A 17,906-nucleotide genomic window follows, 5' to 3' on the forward strand; every position below is an offset into this window, starting at 1 on the left:
TAAAGAGGAAGCTTTTTAAAAGAAATATTAACATCTTTTCATTAGAAACCTAAATGATATAGAATCCAAGGGGTTTTTTTCCTGTCACATTTTTCATTTTTCTATTATTGTATGGTGTTATTGTATCTAGATAAAGGTATTTAAGATACCAAAGGAAATACATTCAATTTTCATTTTTGACTTTCTAAATCTTCAATTTTTCTGATGAAAGAGAAGATATCATTAATATGAATATATTAGGAGTGTGGAAAATTGTATACCTAGTAAGTAAAGATTTAATATGGAACTGCATAAGTTTTTAGGCAAAGAAGTTGCATAATAGTACTGAGTTTGGAGAAAAATAACAAGATTTATATGGGCAAAATGGATTACAAAATTTGAGGACAGAGGCAAGAAAAGTGGTTTAGTTAAAGATTTATGTAAGCTATAATTATGAAGGATTTCATGACATACCAATTGCAGAGTGACGAAGAAAACAAGTATAATAATGATATAATATACTGATACGACAGAGAGAAAGATCAAATTTGGATGAGCAATACCCATTTTTGATGAAGATATATGTGAGCTGACAGCGGGATTTTTACCTGGAGATGTGCAGTTTCAGATATCTGAATTTCAGGAGAAAACCATGGTCAACTTGATACTTAAGTTTGGAAAGTATAGGCGATCATCCAAAGAAAGAAAAAGAGAAAAGACATATAACAGGGGCCTGGGGAAATCCAGGAGATAGTGACAACAAGAAAGTCAAGAGAGAGCCTGAAAATATAATACAGGGCTTAAGGGTTAAATATAGTATAACTCTTTTGTTCAGCTGACCTGGTTCAACCCCAGGCACCTGTACTCACTCCTTTATAATCGAGTCAGGAGTAAACTCTGAGAAGCATCCTGTATGACCCATCATCGCTACCCTCTTCAAAAGTCCCAGAACAGTATTTTCAGAAAGATGGAAGAATTCAATGGTCGCAAGATTTAAAGAAAGCAGTTAAGATTGAAAAAATTTAGAAGGGGTGATGACATCATGTGAGAATACATATTTTCAGGAAAGAAATCAATAAACATCTATGATTTTTATAAAAAAAACAAAATTATATGATGCTTTTTAAGATGTATGACTTGCACAAGTTGGAAGCAATATTTAAAGAAAATTGTAGCATGTACAGTAAGTGCTATTCATATGAATTTTTAATATAAAGTATTTAATTAAGGTTGCATGCTGAAGCACACACAGAGACATAATTCAAGGTCAAAAAGTACTATTACCTGTAGAAGTTCAAAAATTTTGTTTTGACAAAGGCATGAGTAAAGGAAACAAAATATCACTCTTGCAATTTTGAGGGGAGCTAGATAATAACTTTATACAATTTTTAAAATTTTTATCCAAGTCCCCCTCAGACTTGAAATTGTTGCCTTTAATGAGCTATTTATCACATAACACTAATCTATAAAAACACAGTAAGCTAAGGATGGTTTTCTTTTACACAGCTTCACAGCAAGCTAAAAGTCCCCGTGTAACCACTGCTTCAATCAGTTCCAGCCTCTTGCCATCTCACTCTGCTGTCTGCCCCTACTGTGGCTTGCACAAGGGGCTGGCACTTGTGAGTGTGGTTGAATATTTTGTGATTGATAGCTCATTTCCAAAGCAGAAAGCAAAAAGAAAAAATAATATTAAAGCAAGGAAAAGTGTCAATAAAAATAACAAAAGAATGGTCTTCTTTTAGACATTTGCCTGCATCACCTGAGATCAGTTCCAACTTTGAAATTTCACTCTCCCAAACTCAGTAAGACACAAACTATTTGGAAAAGAAACTGAATTGCAAAGCACCAATTTGTCTTCAATATTCACTATGTATGAGTGTTTATTACTGTCCTAGAAAATTATATTACAATTTTCTTTTAATTGTCTTCCTGAGGATACACCTCATTTCCTGATGACAACTGGAAAACATCCAAATGACTACCAGTCATAATTATGATGTTACTTATTTAGAAGTTTCAGTAGCTATTTACAGTCACTGAGTGTATTAACTTCAGGTTTTTATAGTGACACTTTCATAATCTTGTTTATAAAAGTTTAAATGTGTTATATATATGTAACAACTGATGAATTTGTTTTGGTGCCTTCATCAAAATTATTTTAGAAAAATTATTTTTAGCTGAATTACAAAGTAAGTAGTTAATCTATACATAATACATGTGATGGAAGGATTAAGGATGTATGATAAATTATCATATGTGTTGGTACTGGGAAACAAGTATATGTCAGTCTGAAAGAAAATATTAAAGAAATGGTATAGGAAGAATAAAAATAATTAAATATAAAAAAGAATATAAGGATATCTACCTCTTGAGAAAGTAGACATTCTTTTTGTGTGTTATTGGGTGTTGAAGGTAAAACTTCACATTCGAGAAGCCAACGGATTACTTTGATTATCCTTGTGATTGTGCTATTAAGTGCACTATAATACACAGAAACATGGGTAGTATCATAGTCACATATAAGTTATAAGAATTGGCAAGATGTATGAGGAAAGAGGTACCTTATAATTTCTGTGTATCATTTATATCACTTTTTTATATAAACTGGACAAGCATTCAATGGGGTTATCTCAGTAATCAAATTTGAAAGTAAGAATAAAAAGAATTCCTGGAGTAATTGTAGCTCTTGGATGCTTCCAGCAGGGGGAAGCAGGCTCCTTTGGGGTGGGAGTGGCTGGTTTCAAAGCATTGCATTTGCCAGAAGCAGTTACCATGGAGTTTGCTGCTTTGTCATCGCCTACTTGATGATGCTGCTCCATAGTCTTAAATTTCCCTCTTCTGTCGGTGCTTATTCCTTCAACCAGAATTTCTTTAGTTAAATAGGATGGAACCAGTGAATATTTTAGAAGCAGTATATAAGTGTACAAACAAACACTGCTTTATATATTGTATGCATTGATCAATATTCTAGCCCAGTCCATAATGTAATCGCAGTTCCGTCACGTATCCTTCAAACTGCCTGTAGAGTCTGGAGGTTAAAACCACAGAATATAATCTTCCAAATCTGGACGTGGCCACAGATGAGCTATGGAGGGACAAAGCTGAGACAACATGATTTTGTCCCTCTCCCTGGTCTGCCCAGGCTCTTCAATTCTCATTGACTTGTCTAATTTCAAGAAGTAGAATGGCAAAAAATTCCAAGTGATGTTCATGGATTCAAAAGTCTAGACTTAGTTTTAGGCCTAGCTGGAAAGTGGACAAGTGGAGCTACCTTTCTCCATGTACCCTGGCCATGCTTCACACATTGTACTTTCATCCAGGGATCATGGAGAAGACCCAGGTTTGCTGGATTTCTGACAGAAAGCCAGTCTTATCACTTCTATCTATGCCTAGCACCTCCACTTGCACTTGACCGTACTGTTAGACTTCTGGGTCAAGAATTAGTTTTAGGACCTTACAATCCTGATGAAACGTATATTTTCCTAGGCACCTTCCTTAAAACAACCGATACTTCCCATTGATATGAATAATGATTGTCATTATAATTTCTTTGCTTGCGTATTTTCTTATCTATACTATTGAAATAATGGTATGGCATAGTAGTCTTATTTATATGTAAAAGAAAAATCAAGGAATAAATCAGAACAATAGACATGCTCTTGCATAGTTTTAAGTTTTTATATTTGGATATGTGCATATCTGTGCTTTGTGAGTGTATGTTGTTGTGGGAGAGACTGAGAAAAGGGGAGAGGGAGGAAAGGAAATGGAAGGTGCTTGCCTTACATGCTGCACCCCAGTTAGATTTCAGCACCATATGTGGTCCCAAGAGCAGTGGCAGAAGTGACCCCTGAGCAAGGATATATCATTGGCTCATGTGACTGCAAAGAATCATGTGCCACAAAGATCCAAAGTCATCAGTTCAGTTTTTGATAACAGCATAATAGAGTATTGAATGTTTCTGAGTGACAACATGCCCTTTTAATTTAAAGAAACTTCTCCTAAAAGAATACTCTGCAGTTGCTATACTCTCATCCTAGCAATTGCAATCCCTCTTTCATGTGCTTACTTTTTGATTTGCAATCAGAAAACTATTCTTTTTTTTCTTTGCTCCTTTACTGAAAAGTGTATCTATTAGTTTTAGTTTCATACATTTTTTTTCTGTTGAATCTAATTTCTGTGCAATGTTCCATTTACTGTTCCCTGGAGATGTTCTTACCTTTTTTGTTTGTTTTGTTTTTGTTTGTGTTTTTTGCTTTTTGGGTCACACCCAATGATGCACAGGGGTAATTCCTGGCTCTGCACTCCGGAATTACCTCTGGCAGTGCTCAGGGGACCATATGGGATGCTGAGAATCGAACCCAGGTCGGCCGCATGCAAGGCAAATGCCCTACCAACTGTGCTATCGTTCCAGCCCCTACCTTTTTTAAAATTAGCCTCTTGTGATCAAGATATCTTCAAACTTACCTTATGCTGAAACCCACAGCTTAACTACATTAAATACAGAATGTCTAGTATCACAAAGATACTAGATAAATGGGAAAATAATTTTAATAAGCACTTAATTGTCCTGTATCACTGAAGGTGGCAAGAAAGTTACTTTGTACTGGGTTTTCTCTTTTTAATGTAAATTTTATTCTTTTCTATACTAAAGAAAATCAAGACAAATTTTCTTTATTGACCTAAGTGCATTGTAGTTCAGCCTCTATTCTATGTACTGTCTCATTCCGTAGGATATGATTGAAAGTGAGTTGGAAGCATCTAAATCAATATGAAATAATTAGGATTTATACTAATATTTGACTGCTGTATTACCAGGGAGTTACCCAGAAGGGAAAGTAGGATAGCAAAAGTTGTTTTACCAATATGGCATGTGCTTCTGGATTGCTGAAGTCCTTCTTGTTTTTCAAGACTTAATCATGGTCCCATCTCCCCCAGGAAAAGTAAAGTATTTATGATTTCCTTCCTCTGTACAAAATTGCCTATACTTATATTTCCTATAACACAGTTTGCAGATAAATGTTTACTATACTATTTACAAATGACTTAGAGGACGGTCATGAGAGGCCATCTGCCAGGATGCAGAATACCTGCCAAATACCTGACTGGCAGTCCAGTGAATTTATTCAATATCTGTTTTCTGGATTGCACCAAGTAGGAGAAATTTAAAAGGAGAAGCAACAATGGAATATTTTCTGTGAATCAGTCCTCTCTCCTCATGTGATTATTTTTTAAAATCTTTTCCTTAACTCTCCATAAATTTTGCTATAATATGACTATCCAAAATGATCCAGAGAGAGAGAGAACAAAATTAAATTGTGTTTTTCATTATGCAGAACATCTCATTGTCTGGTATTGTTAAACATTATTCCTCTAATTAGGCCAGAGATAGTATAGGTGCTAAGGTTCTTGCCTTACATCCAGCTCACCCTGGTTGAATCCCCAGCACCACATATAGTCCCTGAGGCCTACCAGGAGTGATTCCTGAGCACAGAGTTAGGAGTAATTCATGAGCTTTGTTGGGTATGGTGGTCCCCTAACAAAAACTAAAACAGAAATCTAGCATTATTATTGTTAGTAACAAGTCTCACAGTGGAGACATTACTGGTGCCCGCTTGAGCAAATCAATGAGAATGGAATGACAGTGAAAATGACAGTGATACAGGGGGAAAAGGATGTTCTAAAGGTGATATTTCATTTACCAAGAAATACTAATGGCCACTTTAATTCCTGTGCAAGAAAGGCAAGAATAACAAACACCGGCTGTATTTCATAGATATTTTCTGGTGGGATAAAAAATTATGTGTTGACTTGATTAACTTATTTGGTGTTAGTTAGTTAGAAGCTCCATTAACATGTTAGTTGGTGGGAGAACTGACTAAAATATATTGTTAAGCTAAGGACTACTCAAAAAAGTTAGTAATAAAAGTTATTTTATGACCATTTTTAGAGTAGAGACTCTTGCTGCTGTTCCCTAACATCTTTCTGTCTCATGTTTTCTTAAAACCAGAGAGTTATAAAACTTTTATAGAAATTTTTATATTATAAATAGTGGAAGTACTTAGAAAATAAAAATCTGGCAATGCTAATGAAATACAAATTGTTGGTATGGAAATTTTTCATCTGTGACCACCCAAAACTTTTTAAATACTATTTTTTTTCCTTTTCTTCTTTTGCATTCTCAGGTTGTTAGTTATTTTCTCCAAGATAAAGTAAAATGAAGCAAGAAGAAATTCCTTCCTGGTAGTCAGAGTATAGATATGTAACCATATGAGTTAGGTCTCAAATGCAGACATAGTCATGTGCGAATCTGAATTGAAGGTGAGCTTCCTGGAGGAAGTGTCTTCTTGCTCTTGCTGCTAGAGAGGTGGAGCAGTGGAGGCAGAGATTGGGAATTGCTTTTTTCTAAAGCAGTTCAGAGACCTGTTTTGCAGTGATACTTGGGAAGTTATTTCTGAAAACGCATCCTCTAATCTTTCTGTAGTACTGTACGATTTTAAACATCCTCTAACAAATATTCAGCTGTTGTCTGGAGATAAGAAACCAATATCTTACTTTAAATTAATGAATCTGATGGTTTCATTTGGGGAGGCACTTCATTTGAGGTAAACCTTTGAAAAACATTTATTGTTGATGATAAAGACAACAATTGCTTTCCAAATTCAAGTGAGTGGCCTTTCTTTTGCTCTGGAGTTGTTCACTTATTTAAAATTTGAGTTAAAATTGAGTTAAAATTGCTTAACTCAATAAAAATTGAGTTAAAATTGAGTTAAAATTGCTTAACTCAATAAAAATTTAAATGCTCTATCCTTAAATAGGCATCTATTGTGTTGTATACATTATAAGGGGTTCTGTTTGTTTTGTTTTGTGGCCACACCCCGTACAGTTTAGGGCTTACACCATTGGCTTTGCTCAGGAAACCAAAGAGGATGCAGGAATTCTAACATACACTTCTGACCCTGTGCAAGGCAAGCCAAGTGTTTCTTTTTCTTTTTATATATTCTTTAATTGAGGTACTGTAATTTGCAAAGTTTTTCATAGCACCCAAGTTTATAATCAACCAAGATCAAATTCCACATGGACAGTTTTCCCGACTTTAGTCCCATCACGCCAGTATCAGTGATCAGTCCTGTCTGAGCTTCGGGCCATGTGGGGTGCCAGGGACTGACTGAACATGGATCAGTAGCATTGCAAGGCAAACGCCGTAATCATTGTCCCATCACTCTGGCACTAACAAGAAAGTTTTATTTATTCATTTATCTATCTGGACTTCAGCGATAGCACAGCGGGTAGGATGTTTGCCTTGCATGAGGCTGACCAGGATTCCATTCCTCCGTCTCTCTCAGAAAGCCCAGCAAGCTACCGAGAGTAATCCGCCCGTATGGCAGAGTCTAGAAAGCTACCTGTGGTGTATTCGATATGCCAAAAACAGTAATAACAAGTCTCACAATGGAGACGTTACTGGTGCCCTATTGAAGAAATCAATGAACAACGAGACTACAGTGCTACAGTGCTACTTATTTAAAATTTTGGCTTGTAAACCTAAGTAAACTATGCCAACAAATGTTTTCTGAAATCTACATGTTTTCTGCATGTACATGTATGTATAATATATTCATAAGTATATGTTAAACATTTTCTTCTCTATGCCCCTTTTGGAACTGTTTCAGAGCATTTTCACAGCCAAATTATCTGACAATTTCTTCCTTATAATAAAATTTATGAATTTCAATAAACCATTGCTCAGTAAAATGAAATAACATAGTTTAACACTGTGTACAAATAAAGTCTTTTTCAATTCAATTTTCCAAGTATTCTTTGTTTTTAGCTTTATCCATCTACATTTAAAAATATACTATTTAAAATCTTTTCTATTATATCTAAAAGTGGAAAATGGTGAGACAAAATCAATATTTAATATAACATTATTTGTCTTGCTGTCCCAGCAAACTAAACCACTTAAATTGTATCCCTTTGTAATTTATTAGAATCATAAAGCATTTTATTGGCTGATGAGTAAACTTGAAACAACTGTCTGGTATTTTTCCATTTTATACCTCAAGAATATATCATTGAATTGAGCAAAATTCTTATTCATCAAAACAGTTTCTTGGCTGATCCACATTTGCCCATTGTTTAAGGATTTATTACTCATTTGTTTTTACTCTAAAAAAACGCACAACTGAGACTTTAACCTGAAAGCTTTGTAACTTTCCAAATGGTGAATCAATAAAAGTATTTAAAAAAAACGCACATATGACATCCTGGCAATAGTTCATGTGGCTTTTCTTGTATTTATGAAATATGAACTCACTGTAGAATACCAAACTAATATGGGAGATGAAATAGAAACATGAGGTCTAGTAACAGCTCAGGTAATGACAGAATATTTTATGGAGAAAAAACACACTCATCATTACAATTGAACTTGCAGTGACACTACTAGTATAGTGTGACTTTCATAAATCAGAATTGGTTTAAGCTTAGAAGAATATTAATTATTAAATAAATTATTTGAAACTCAGGCTAAAAAAAAGTTGTACAAGTCCAGACTGCTCTACTTTCTAGTTCTAGCAATGTTATGCTTTTTGCAGAAGGCACATAAGTCCAAACCAGGAGATAAATATCACGCTGTCCACCTATTTTCAAGTAGGATTAAGCTGCACATCATTCTTAACTTCAGAAATCTGAAATTCTGTGGAGCTGGTAGAGGAGCCTGAAAAAAATATCTATATCTCCTTCAAATCATTATAAAAATTCTAATCATCTCCATGTTTAGCTTTTAGAATTAAGCGTTGTCTGATAATTCCACGATCTTATTGCCTATGTTCATTAACTCATTATTATAGAATGCATATTTGTGAAGCTCATTTGACGGAGATTTTAATGGGAGACCTGATAAGGTTGAAGTGATGCTAGACTTAGTGATTATGTTGTGGGGGGAAATGGAGTAGCAGATAGCAGATACAGTGAAGAGCAAATATTATAGATTTTTCATGTAAACAATCAGTTAAGACTAAAAGTGCTTATAAGCACTTTAAAATGCGTGTGTGCATGCATGCATGCGCGTGCGAGCGTGTGTGTGTGTGTGTGTGTGTGTGTGTGTGTGTGTGTGTGTGTTAGCTTCCAAGGGCTAATCAAAAGCAAACAGGACTTTTTTTTGTTTTATGTTTTCACCATATTTTTGTATTGGACAGTTAGGTCTCCCATAATAAAATGTCATAGACTAGGAGACTCAAAAAAAAAGGAAATTTATTTTCTTATAGCCCAGCATGAGGTGTCTGCAAGTTTGGCTTCTCTTAGTTCCCTTTACTTGGCTTTCAGATATTTTATTCCATTATGCTAAACTAGTCTTTTTTTCTCTGCAACCCCTTACCCCCGCCCCCCCCATCTGCAACCATAGTTACTCCTATGTGTTCTGTTATAAGGATATTCAGTAAAACAGTAAGATTGGATTAAGGATCACCCTAACAACCCGATTTAATCTATTACATCAAAAAAAACAAAACAGCAAAACAAAAACAAGAAAGCAGAATTTTAAGGAGACAAAGTTCATTTATGATAATTCCACTATTTGAAATGTAGTCATTATTTAGAATGCCAGAACTCATACCTCAATCAATTTAGAAAATTTTTTTACTCAACTTGTGTATTATTTCTTCTTTTATGTTATGTTTTGGGCTGGAGCTATAGCATAGTGGGTAGGGCGTTTGCCTTGCACCCTGCCAATCTGAGTTCGATTCCTCCGCCCGTCTCGGAGAGCCCGGCAAGCTACCGAGAGTATCTAGCCCACACAGCAGATCCTGGCAAGCTACCCGTGTCATATTCTATATGCCAAAAACAGTAACAACAAATCTTACAATGGAGATGTTACTGGTGCCCGCTCAAGCAAATTGATGAGCAAGGGGATGACAGTGACAGTGACAGTGTTATGTATTATAGAAGCCTTGCCATATTTATTTTCAAATTGTTCGAGTCCAATATCTGAAAGACCAGACAAAGAAATGAGCTTTGTCACATAGAGTTTCAACTGGCACAAGTCAAGCAAGCATTGAGTTAAGAAAGTTGAGAAGGTTGAGAAGGCTGACTGGTCAGGGCCACCCTCTCTAGCAGGAGAGCGACCCCCTCCTTGGTTCTTGTATCCCTGATTTCTGCAAGTTGCCCAAACATTTGGTCTAGCTAATTCCTGGTGACCTTTTACTTGATTGGCTGCCTCCTTCTGGTTTGTTTGGGGAAAGTGCCATGTCAAACTCCTACTGGTTATTATTATCTAGGAGTTAATGTCTCATCTTTTTCCACGAACTAACCAACTGCAGGTTTTCACATCCTGCTGTGCACCAGGGTTTCTAGCTAATTCTGTAATCCTGAGATATGCCTCAAAGCCACAGTCATGGTCGTGCAAATTTTATGCTAAGCAAGCTTTGAGTGCAGAATCGCTGCCACTTCAAGATGGTAGTGTTTATGCTATCACTATCACTATCACTATCACTATCACTATCACTATCACTATCATCCCATTGATCTCGATTTGCTTGGGCAGGCCAAGGAATGTTTCCATTTGTACTAGCCCCGAGATTTTTGCAGTCTCTCTTTACTCATCCTTCTCAATGGTGCACATTAGAGACTCTTTCAGGGTCAGGAGAACGAGACCCATCATTGTTACTGTTTTTGGCACATGAATACACCATGGGAAACTTGCCAGGCTCTTCCACGCAGGCAGGAAAACTCTAGGTAGCTTGCCAGGTTCTCCAAGAGGGATAATTGGGCTAGAAGATGTCAAGCTTCCAGGAGCTTGGTTTTATAGTCTCTGGACGTTGGTCATTGATGGGATTACATGGGGCACATTCTGGGTGTGACCACCTTGCTACTGGATAATGGGGGATCTGTGCGGAAGAGGCCCAGTCCTGACCCGAGCAGCTTTGGAGATCTCAGTCCCGGGTCCCACACACCTGGGTTCCTCTGCCGGTTCCTTCATGTGTGAGGCTCATTCGAAAGTGTGGAATAGGAACCTTGGCCATGGCTGTGGTTGGGTTCCGGAGGTTTTTAGCTGCCAGGGCTCTGCTTGGGGTGGGGAGGGAAAGTCAACCCACTCTCTCTGAGGGGCCCTCATGAAGACAGCCAGGTTTGCGGGGGCAAGAGACAAGCATAGTGCTTATGCTATGTTGAATAATACCTATTTTCTCTGGCAGTAGTGAGCGAGGGCCCCACAAAATGCTGGTTACATGTTATATAACATAGTGGACAGTGGTTATTAAGTATAATTTGCTGACTAGTTAAAAATTAATGAGATCTCTTACCCTTGGCCTGGCTGTCTTACCTGGGGCCCCTCGGAGGGAATGGGCTTCAGCTTCCCTCCTCATCCCGAGCAGAGCTCCCAGTGGCCGAAAACCTCTGGTACGTAGCCACAGTCATGCCCAAGGCCCCTCTCCACACGTTTGGATGAGCCTCATGCATGAAGGAGCCAGCAGAAAAACCCAGGTGTGTGGGACCCGGGGTTGAGACCTCCAAAGCTGCTCGGATCAGGACTGGGCCTCCTCCGCCCAGATTTCCCATTTCCCAGTAGCTAGGCGGTCACACCCAGGGACTGCCCCAGGCGCCATGTAATCCTGTCAATGGCCAGCATCCAGAGACTTAAAAGCAAGCTCCTGGATATCTTATTGCCTACTTCTCCCATTGGGAGAACCTGGCAAACTACTGGGAGTTTCCTGCCCACATGGGAGAGCCTCGGAAGGTCCCCATGGTGTATCAATATCCCAAAACCAGTAACAAGCTGGGTCTCCTTCCCCTGACCCTGAAAGAGCCTCCAGTATGGCATTGTTGAAAGGACGAGTAAAGAGAGGCTTCTAAAATCTCAAGGTTTGGAAAAATGGAGACGTTACTGAGACCGCTCGAGAAATTCAACGACCAATAGGATGTTGATGATGATGATGATATAAAAATGGTTGGCAGTATATATTTCGCTAGTATGTTATCATTTTTAAAATATTTCAACACTATCCAAGTTGATATACCATAAAATTCCCTACTAGCTCACTATACTTTTAAATATTGAATTGTTTATATTTTTGTATAGTTGAGGAAGTTTATATCAATATTTTGATTTATAATCAAAGAAAAAAGGGTAGAGAAAATTGATGATCCAATCATAATTTTGATATTTGCTTATAGAAGCCATTAAAACTAGATGTTGGAAGTATGCAGAATCATATTTTCCTTTTTATAGTCATTTAAATTTTATTAATACATACATTTTTAAATTTTTATTGAGGTGATAAGGTTTATAATACTGCTAATGATGTTCATTAGCATATGTTATATAAACACTCCAGTCATACCCTCCATCGAGGTCCTTTCCCAATTGAACCTCCCCATAAATGCAGTTTTATGGACCAAATTATCTGGTTCTGTTGCCTTTGGCCATTACTTGCACCCTTATTGTATATCTTTAAATCCATGCACGAGAGAGCTCATTCTGTGTATATCTCTTTCCTTCTGACTCATTTCACTCAGCAAAATATCCTTTACTTTTATCCATGCAACAGTAAATTGCATGATCCCTTTCCTTTCTTACTGCTGCCTAGAATTCTGTTGTATAATCTACCACAGCTTCTGAATGGATGATTCATTTATCTGTAGTTGGGAATTAGGGTTGTTTCCTTATCATGACAATTGCACTAAGTGGTACAATGAACAAAGGTGTGCATATAGTCTTCAAATTCATGATTTTGTGTTTTGGGGGTAGATACCAAAAGTTGTATAGCTGGGTCATAGGGGAGTTCTATTTTGACTTTTTTAAGAGAAATCTTTATGTTGCCTTTTATAAAGGTTGAACCGGAAGACAACCACACTAACAGTGAATGAGGGTTCTTTTCTGACCACATCCCACAAACACTGGCTGTTTGCACATTTGCGGATATAAGCCATTCTCACTGATGTGGGATGGTACCTTATTGTTATTTTGATTTGCATTTCCCTCTTTATAAGTGATAATCAAATCTTTTTCATACATTTACTGGCTATATATATGTCTTCTTTGGGCAAGTGTTTTTTATTCATCTCTTCACCCATTTTTGGATGGGGATTTTGGATTTTCTTGTTCTTGAGTCATGTGAGTGTTTTATAGATCTTGAATATTAGCTCATTGTCAATTGCATTGTGTGAAAATATTTTCTCCCACTCAGTATGATGTCTTTTTACTTCAGCTCCAGTTTGTAAAAATGCTGCACAGAGCATCTTGAATTTTATGCATTTTGTTTTATGCTGTCTTTGCTTCTGTGGTCACCTCATTGAATACATCTCTGAGGCCCATCTTCTATCTATACAGTTTGTTTTATTTGATCTATTTTTATGGACTATAGTCTAATTTCAAGGTCTTTAATCCAAATAGAACTTACTTTTGTGAATTGTTTGAGGTTTGGTTTCATTTTCATATTTTTAAGCCCTACCCACTGTGCTATCGCTTCATTTTTTTGACATTTTATTGAATCTATATGATCCCTTAGGTAGGAAGATTATTTTAATAATGTTGATTTTTATTATCCATAACAGATAATATATTTAGATTTCCTGGTGTTTGCTATTTCTTTTAGCAGCAATTTACATTTATTGAAGAGAAACTTTTCTCCAAACTATGCACTTACATCATTTGTCCATAAATATAGACTCTCATATACTCAGGACTCTCAGTGCTGTTTCATTCATCTGTGGCCCAGTCTTTATTCCAATCCCATTCAGTATTAATTATTATAGGTTTGTAATATAATTTAAAGTTGGGAAACAGAATAACTACTTTTCCCCCTTAGAGTTTATTTATCTATTTGGGGAGTTTTATGGTTCTATACAAATTTTAGAAGTTTGTTCCCAGTCCTTGAACAGAGCCATTTAAATTATAGCACTGAAGCACTGTTGTCCCATTGTTTATCAATTTGCTCAAGCGGGCACCAGTAATGTCTCCATTGTGAGACTTGTTGGTGTTTTTGTCAGATCAAATACACTACAGGTAGTTTATTAGGCTCTGCTGTGCAGGCGGGATACTCTCAGTAGCTTGCTGGGCAATATGAGAGGGATGGAAAAATTGAACCCGGGTCAGCTGTGTGCAAGGCAAATGCCCTACACACTGTGCTATCACTCTAGTCCATTTAAATTATAATGACATTTTATTGAATCTACATGATCCCTTAGGTAGGAAGATTATTTTAATAATGTTGATTTTCCTTATTCATAACAGAGAATATAGTTAGATTTCCTGGTGTTTTCCATTTCTTTTAGCAGCAATTTACAGTTTTTTTCTGTATGTCTTTCACCTTCTTTGTTTAAGTTGATTCCTGAGTATTTGAAGTTTTTTAGATACTATTTTGAAAGTGGCTGTATTTTTTTCCCTTCTAGTTAATTATTTGCATACTTTGTGTGTGTTAATTTTGCAACCTGCTACTTTGCTATATTGGTTTATGATTCCTAGGAGCTTGGGGTAGAATTTTCAGGGTTTTCAGTATATATTATCATGTTAGAGTGACTACATTCTTTGACTGGAAAGAATACCAAGCCAGGGGAATATTGTCTAAGCATACTGGGTGTGGTCCCAAATCAAAGCAGAAAAATAATAGCAACAAATCCCGCAAAGCCTGAGCATACTAAGGGAAAGCATGGGGGTGGAATGGGGAGGTGATATTCATGAAAATCTGTTGCAGGGGAAAAGATTCAAGAATTTCTGTCATGTGCGTTGGGGGAAAGGAAGAAGCTAGGGATTAAGAACCATATACAAAGTGAAACATTCCTGTTGTTTTTTTATTTGTGGTCTTTTATCTCCCTACAGATATTTGCGGTGAAATCACTAAGATGCACAAAGTCTGTGTCTGTCTTTGGGAACAACAATAAGAAGAGTCGTAATGCAATGGTGACAGTGTTTGCTAAGTTCAAACTTTTCTCAAGGAAATTTTGGGAGAAATGGGTGGAATCACATCTTTAGGAACTAAAAGAGGTTTTTCATCACTCTAAGATGAGAAGGAGATAAAAGAAAGGTTTCAGGAGTGGCATACAATTTTTAGATTTTGTTTTGTTTTTCCTTCTTATGTACAAGAAAAGGGATTTTTTTGTATTTTCTTATTTTTGATGATCCATACAGGAGGCAGATCCTTAACTCCTACACATTCATTCCCAACAGATATTATATTTATCTGGATCACACTTTGGCTCCAAACTCAGAACAGATGGAGAGGAATGCTGTCTAAGAAAAGCAGAAATGACAGAATTGAATTCTGGCCTGAATTTTCTTCATTAGGGTAATTTACTCTGTTAATTCTGAGTGGATCATTCTCTTCCCAGGGTAAATGGCTGTTGGCCTCAGTGTGGCCTGAATGCATGAACAAAATTATTCCATTTTTTTTCCCTTCGGGTCAGCAGTCAGAAGGAAAGTTAAAGGTAATGATGGAAAGAGGATAAAGGGGAGGGGAAATGAAGGAAGGACTTTCTCTGGAGTATCAACCTCAGTAGCAGGTGAGGTGGACCTTGTTTTAGAGAAGTGCATTTGGTATCTTTGTATATAAATTCAGGTCAGTCTATGAGCAGCCATGTAGAAAGAGCATTGTTAAATTCTTTTTCTTTTTTCTTTGAGGTCATAGTGATGAAAAATACAAAAAATATATGCCAAATCTCATGAATATGGTAGGACTGACATATTATTCTCTATTACATTTTTGTCGGTTCCTTCATGGGTGAGGCTCATCCGAGCATGTGGAGAGTGGCCTTGAGCATGGCTGGCCCCGAGCAGAGCCCCGGCAGCCGAAAACCTCCAGAACTCAGCCACATTTTAAACATTCCTGTAAGTTCCTGGGCTTGTCCCAAGAACGGGAAGCTGGCAATATCCCCCGATTACAGAGACTGTCCCAAACTTCAGGCTTGCAGGAAACTAGAAGAACAGGCAATACTTGGACAAATGGTCAAAGGAGAACCACTAAGGCCCCAGACTAGTCAGGCATTCTGCAAAATACTCAATTCCTCTGCAGTATTTTGATCACCTAACTAGTAACACAATGAACCAGTTTTCATATAAAAACCTGCACACGTTAAGGCTATATGTAACTCAGTCCTGTACTAAGTTCCTTCCCACATGGAGAGTTTCTTTCTTTCCTACTTCCCAATAAACTTTCCTATTTCCTGACCTTCAGTCTGAGCAGATTTGCCACTCAGCATTTGAAAATACTGAAGAACCTAGAAACCATTGGCAGACACAGCTGATACCCAGGGGCAGCTGCTGACCGAAGTCCCTGCCGCTTTGCCCCCGTTCCTGACCTGGAGTCTGGACATCATGATTGTGCCAACAATGGTCCATCCTCAGGCCCTTCACCTCCAGCTATTCCCATAGCACAGTTCTTGTGTGCTGCGTGTGCCTGCATGTCAGAGAACAGTTAGAGGAAAATCTCCACCAAGATGCATCCATCAGGAAGCTGAGAAGCAGCTGTGGTAACACGGGATGCTTCCGGTAGGGACACAGGGGCGTCCTGGTGGGGCTGACTAGGGGCTGGCATCAGAGAGGCGATGCCAGTGGCTCCATCCACACTGGACACACTGTGTGACTGTCCACAGCTCTCACAACCCCAACACAGACATCACCCTTTAAAGGCTTCATCTACCAACAGGAGCCTGTGGAGAAAGCAGTATGAGTGTCCCTAAATCTATTTTGATGATCAATGTGTGTGTATTATGCATCTTGGGTATTAATTATACATTCTAATTGAACAAAGAGGAAAGTAAGGAACACGTTTAGGATATTCGTGCTAAGAGAAATGACATGTGACATGTGATACATCATGCATTAATATATGTACATAATAAATTGGCAGAAAGATATGCTAAGTCTTGTGTTATCTACTTGCCTGGGACTTAGACACAGTGGCACATTTTCATCACACTGTGCCTTCTGCTTTGAGGAAAGCTGCTCTGTTCTCTGTCTCAATACTGCTTTAGATGCCACCATACAGGGATTCACTAGGACAGAAAGTTTCAAAAAGTTTAAGAAAAATATATTATCTCTGATAATATATTTATCATAGGGGGCAGAGTCTCCTGCCCCTGTGCCTGGCTGTCTTCACCGGGGCCCCTCGGAGGGGGGTGGGTTGAGTTTCCCTCCTCACCCTGAGCAGAGCTCGGCAGCCAAAGTCCTCCGGAACCCAGCCACAGCCATGCTCAAGGCCCCTATCCACACGTTCATATGAGCCTCATGCATATGAACTAGCAGAAGAACCCAGGTGTGCGGGATCTGGGGCTGAGATCTCCAAGCCTGCTTGGATTGAGACTGGGCCTCCTCCACCCAGATCCCTCATTTTCCAGTAGCTTGGCAGTCACATCCTCAAACTGCCCCCTGGCACTATGTAATTCCATCAACGACCAACATCCAGAGACTATAAAACAAAGCTCCCAGAAGCGCATGGTCGAGACCTCTTATTGTTTATTTCTCCCTCTCGGAGAACCCGGCAAGCTACCAAGAGTATCCTGCCCTCACGGAAGAGCCTGGCAAGCTCCCTGTGGCAAATTCGATATGCCAAAAAACAGTAACAATGATGGGTCTCATTCCCCTGACCCTGAAAGTGCCTCTGATGAGGCGCTGTTGGTAAGGACAAGTAAACAGAGGCTTCTAAAATCTCAGGGCTAGGACAAATGGAGACATTACTGGCATCCACTCGAGCAAATCAATGAACAATGGAATGACAGTGATACAGTGACAGTGATATTATCTCTGTGATTAAGAAAAGTTGCTAATTTTTTTTTTTGGAAAAAGTCTGGAAAATTGGGAGGTTTGATTAGGAGAATGGGAGATATTGACAGCAGATGTATGAGAAGAGAGCATATAAATTTGTAAGGCTCGTTAAATAAGATGGCCACAAAGCATGTCAGCAAGAGAAATCACAGAACAAATAATTGGAGGTATGATGGGA

This window comes from Sorex araneus, chromosome 2 (assembly GCF_027595985.1).
Source record: "Sorex araneus isolate mSorAra2 chromosome 2, mSorAra2.pri, whole genome shotgun sequence".
Lineage (NCBI taxonomy): Eukaryota > Metazoa > Chordata > Mammalia > Eulipotyphla > Soricidae > Sorex > Sorex araneus.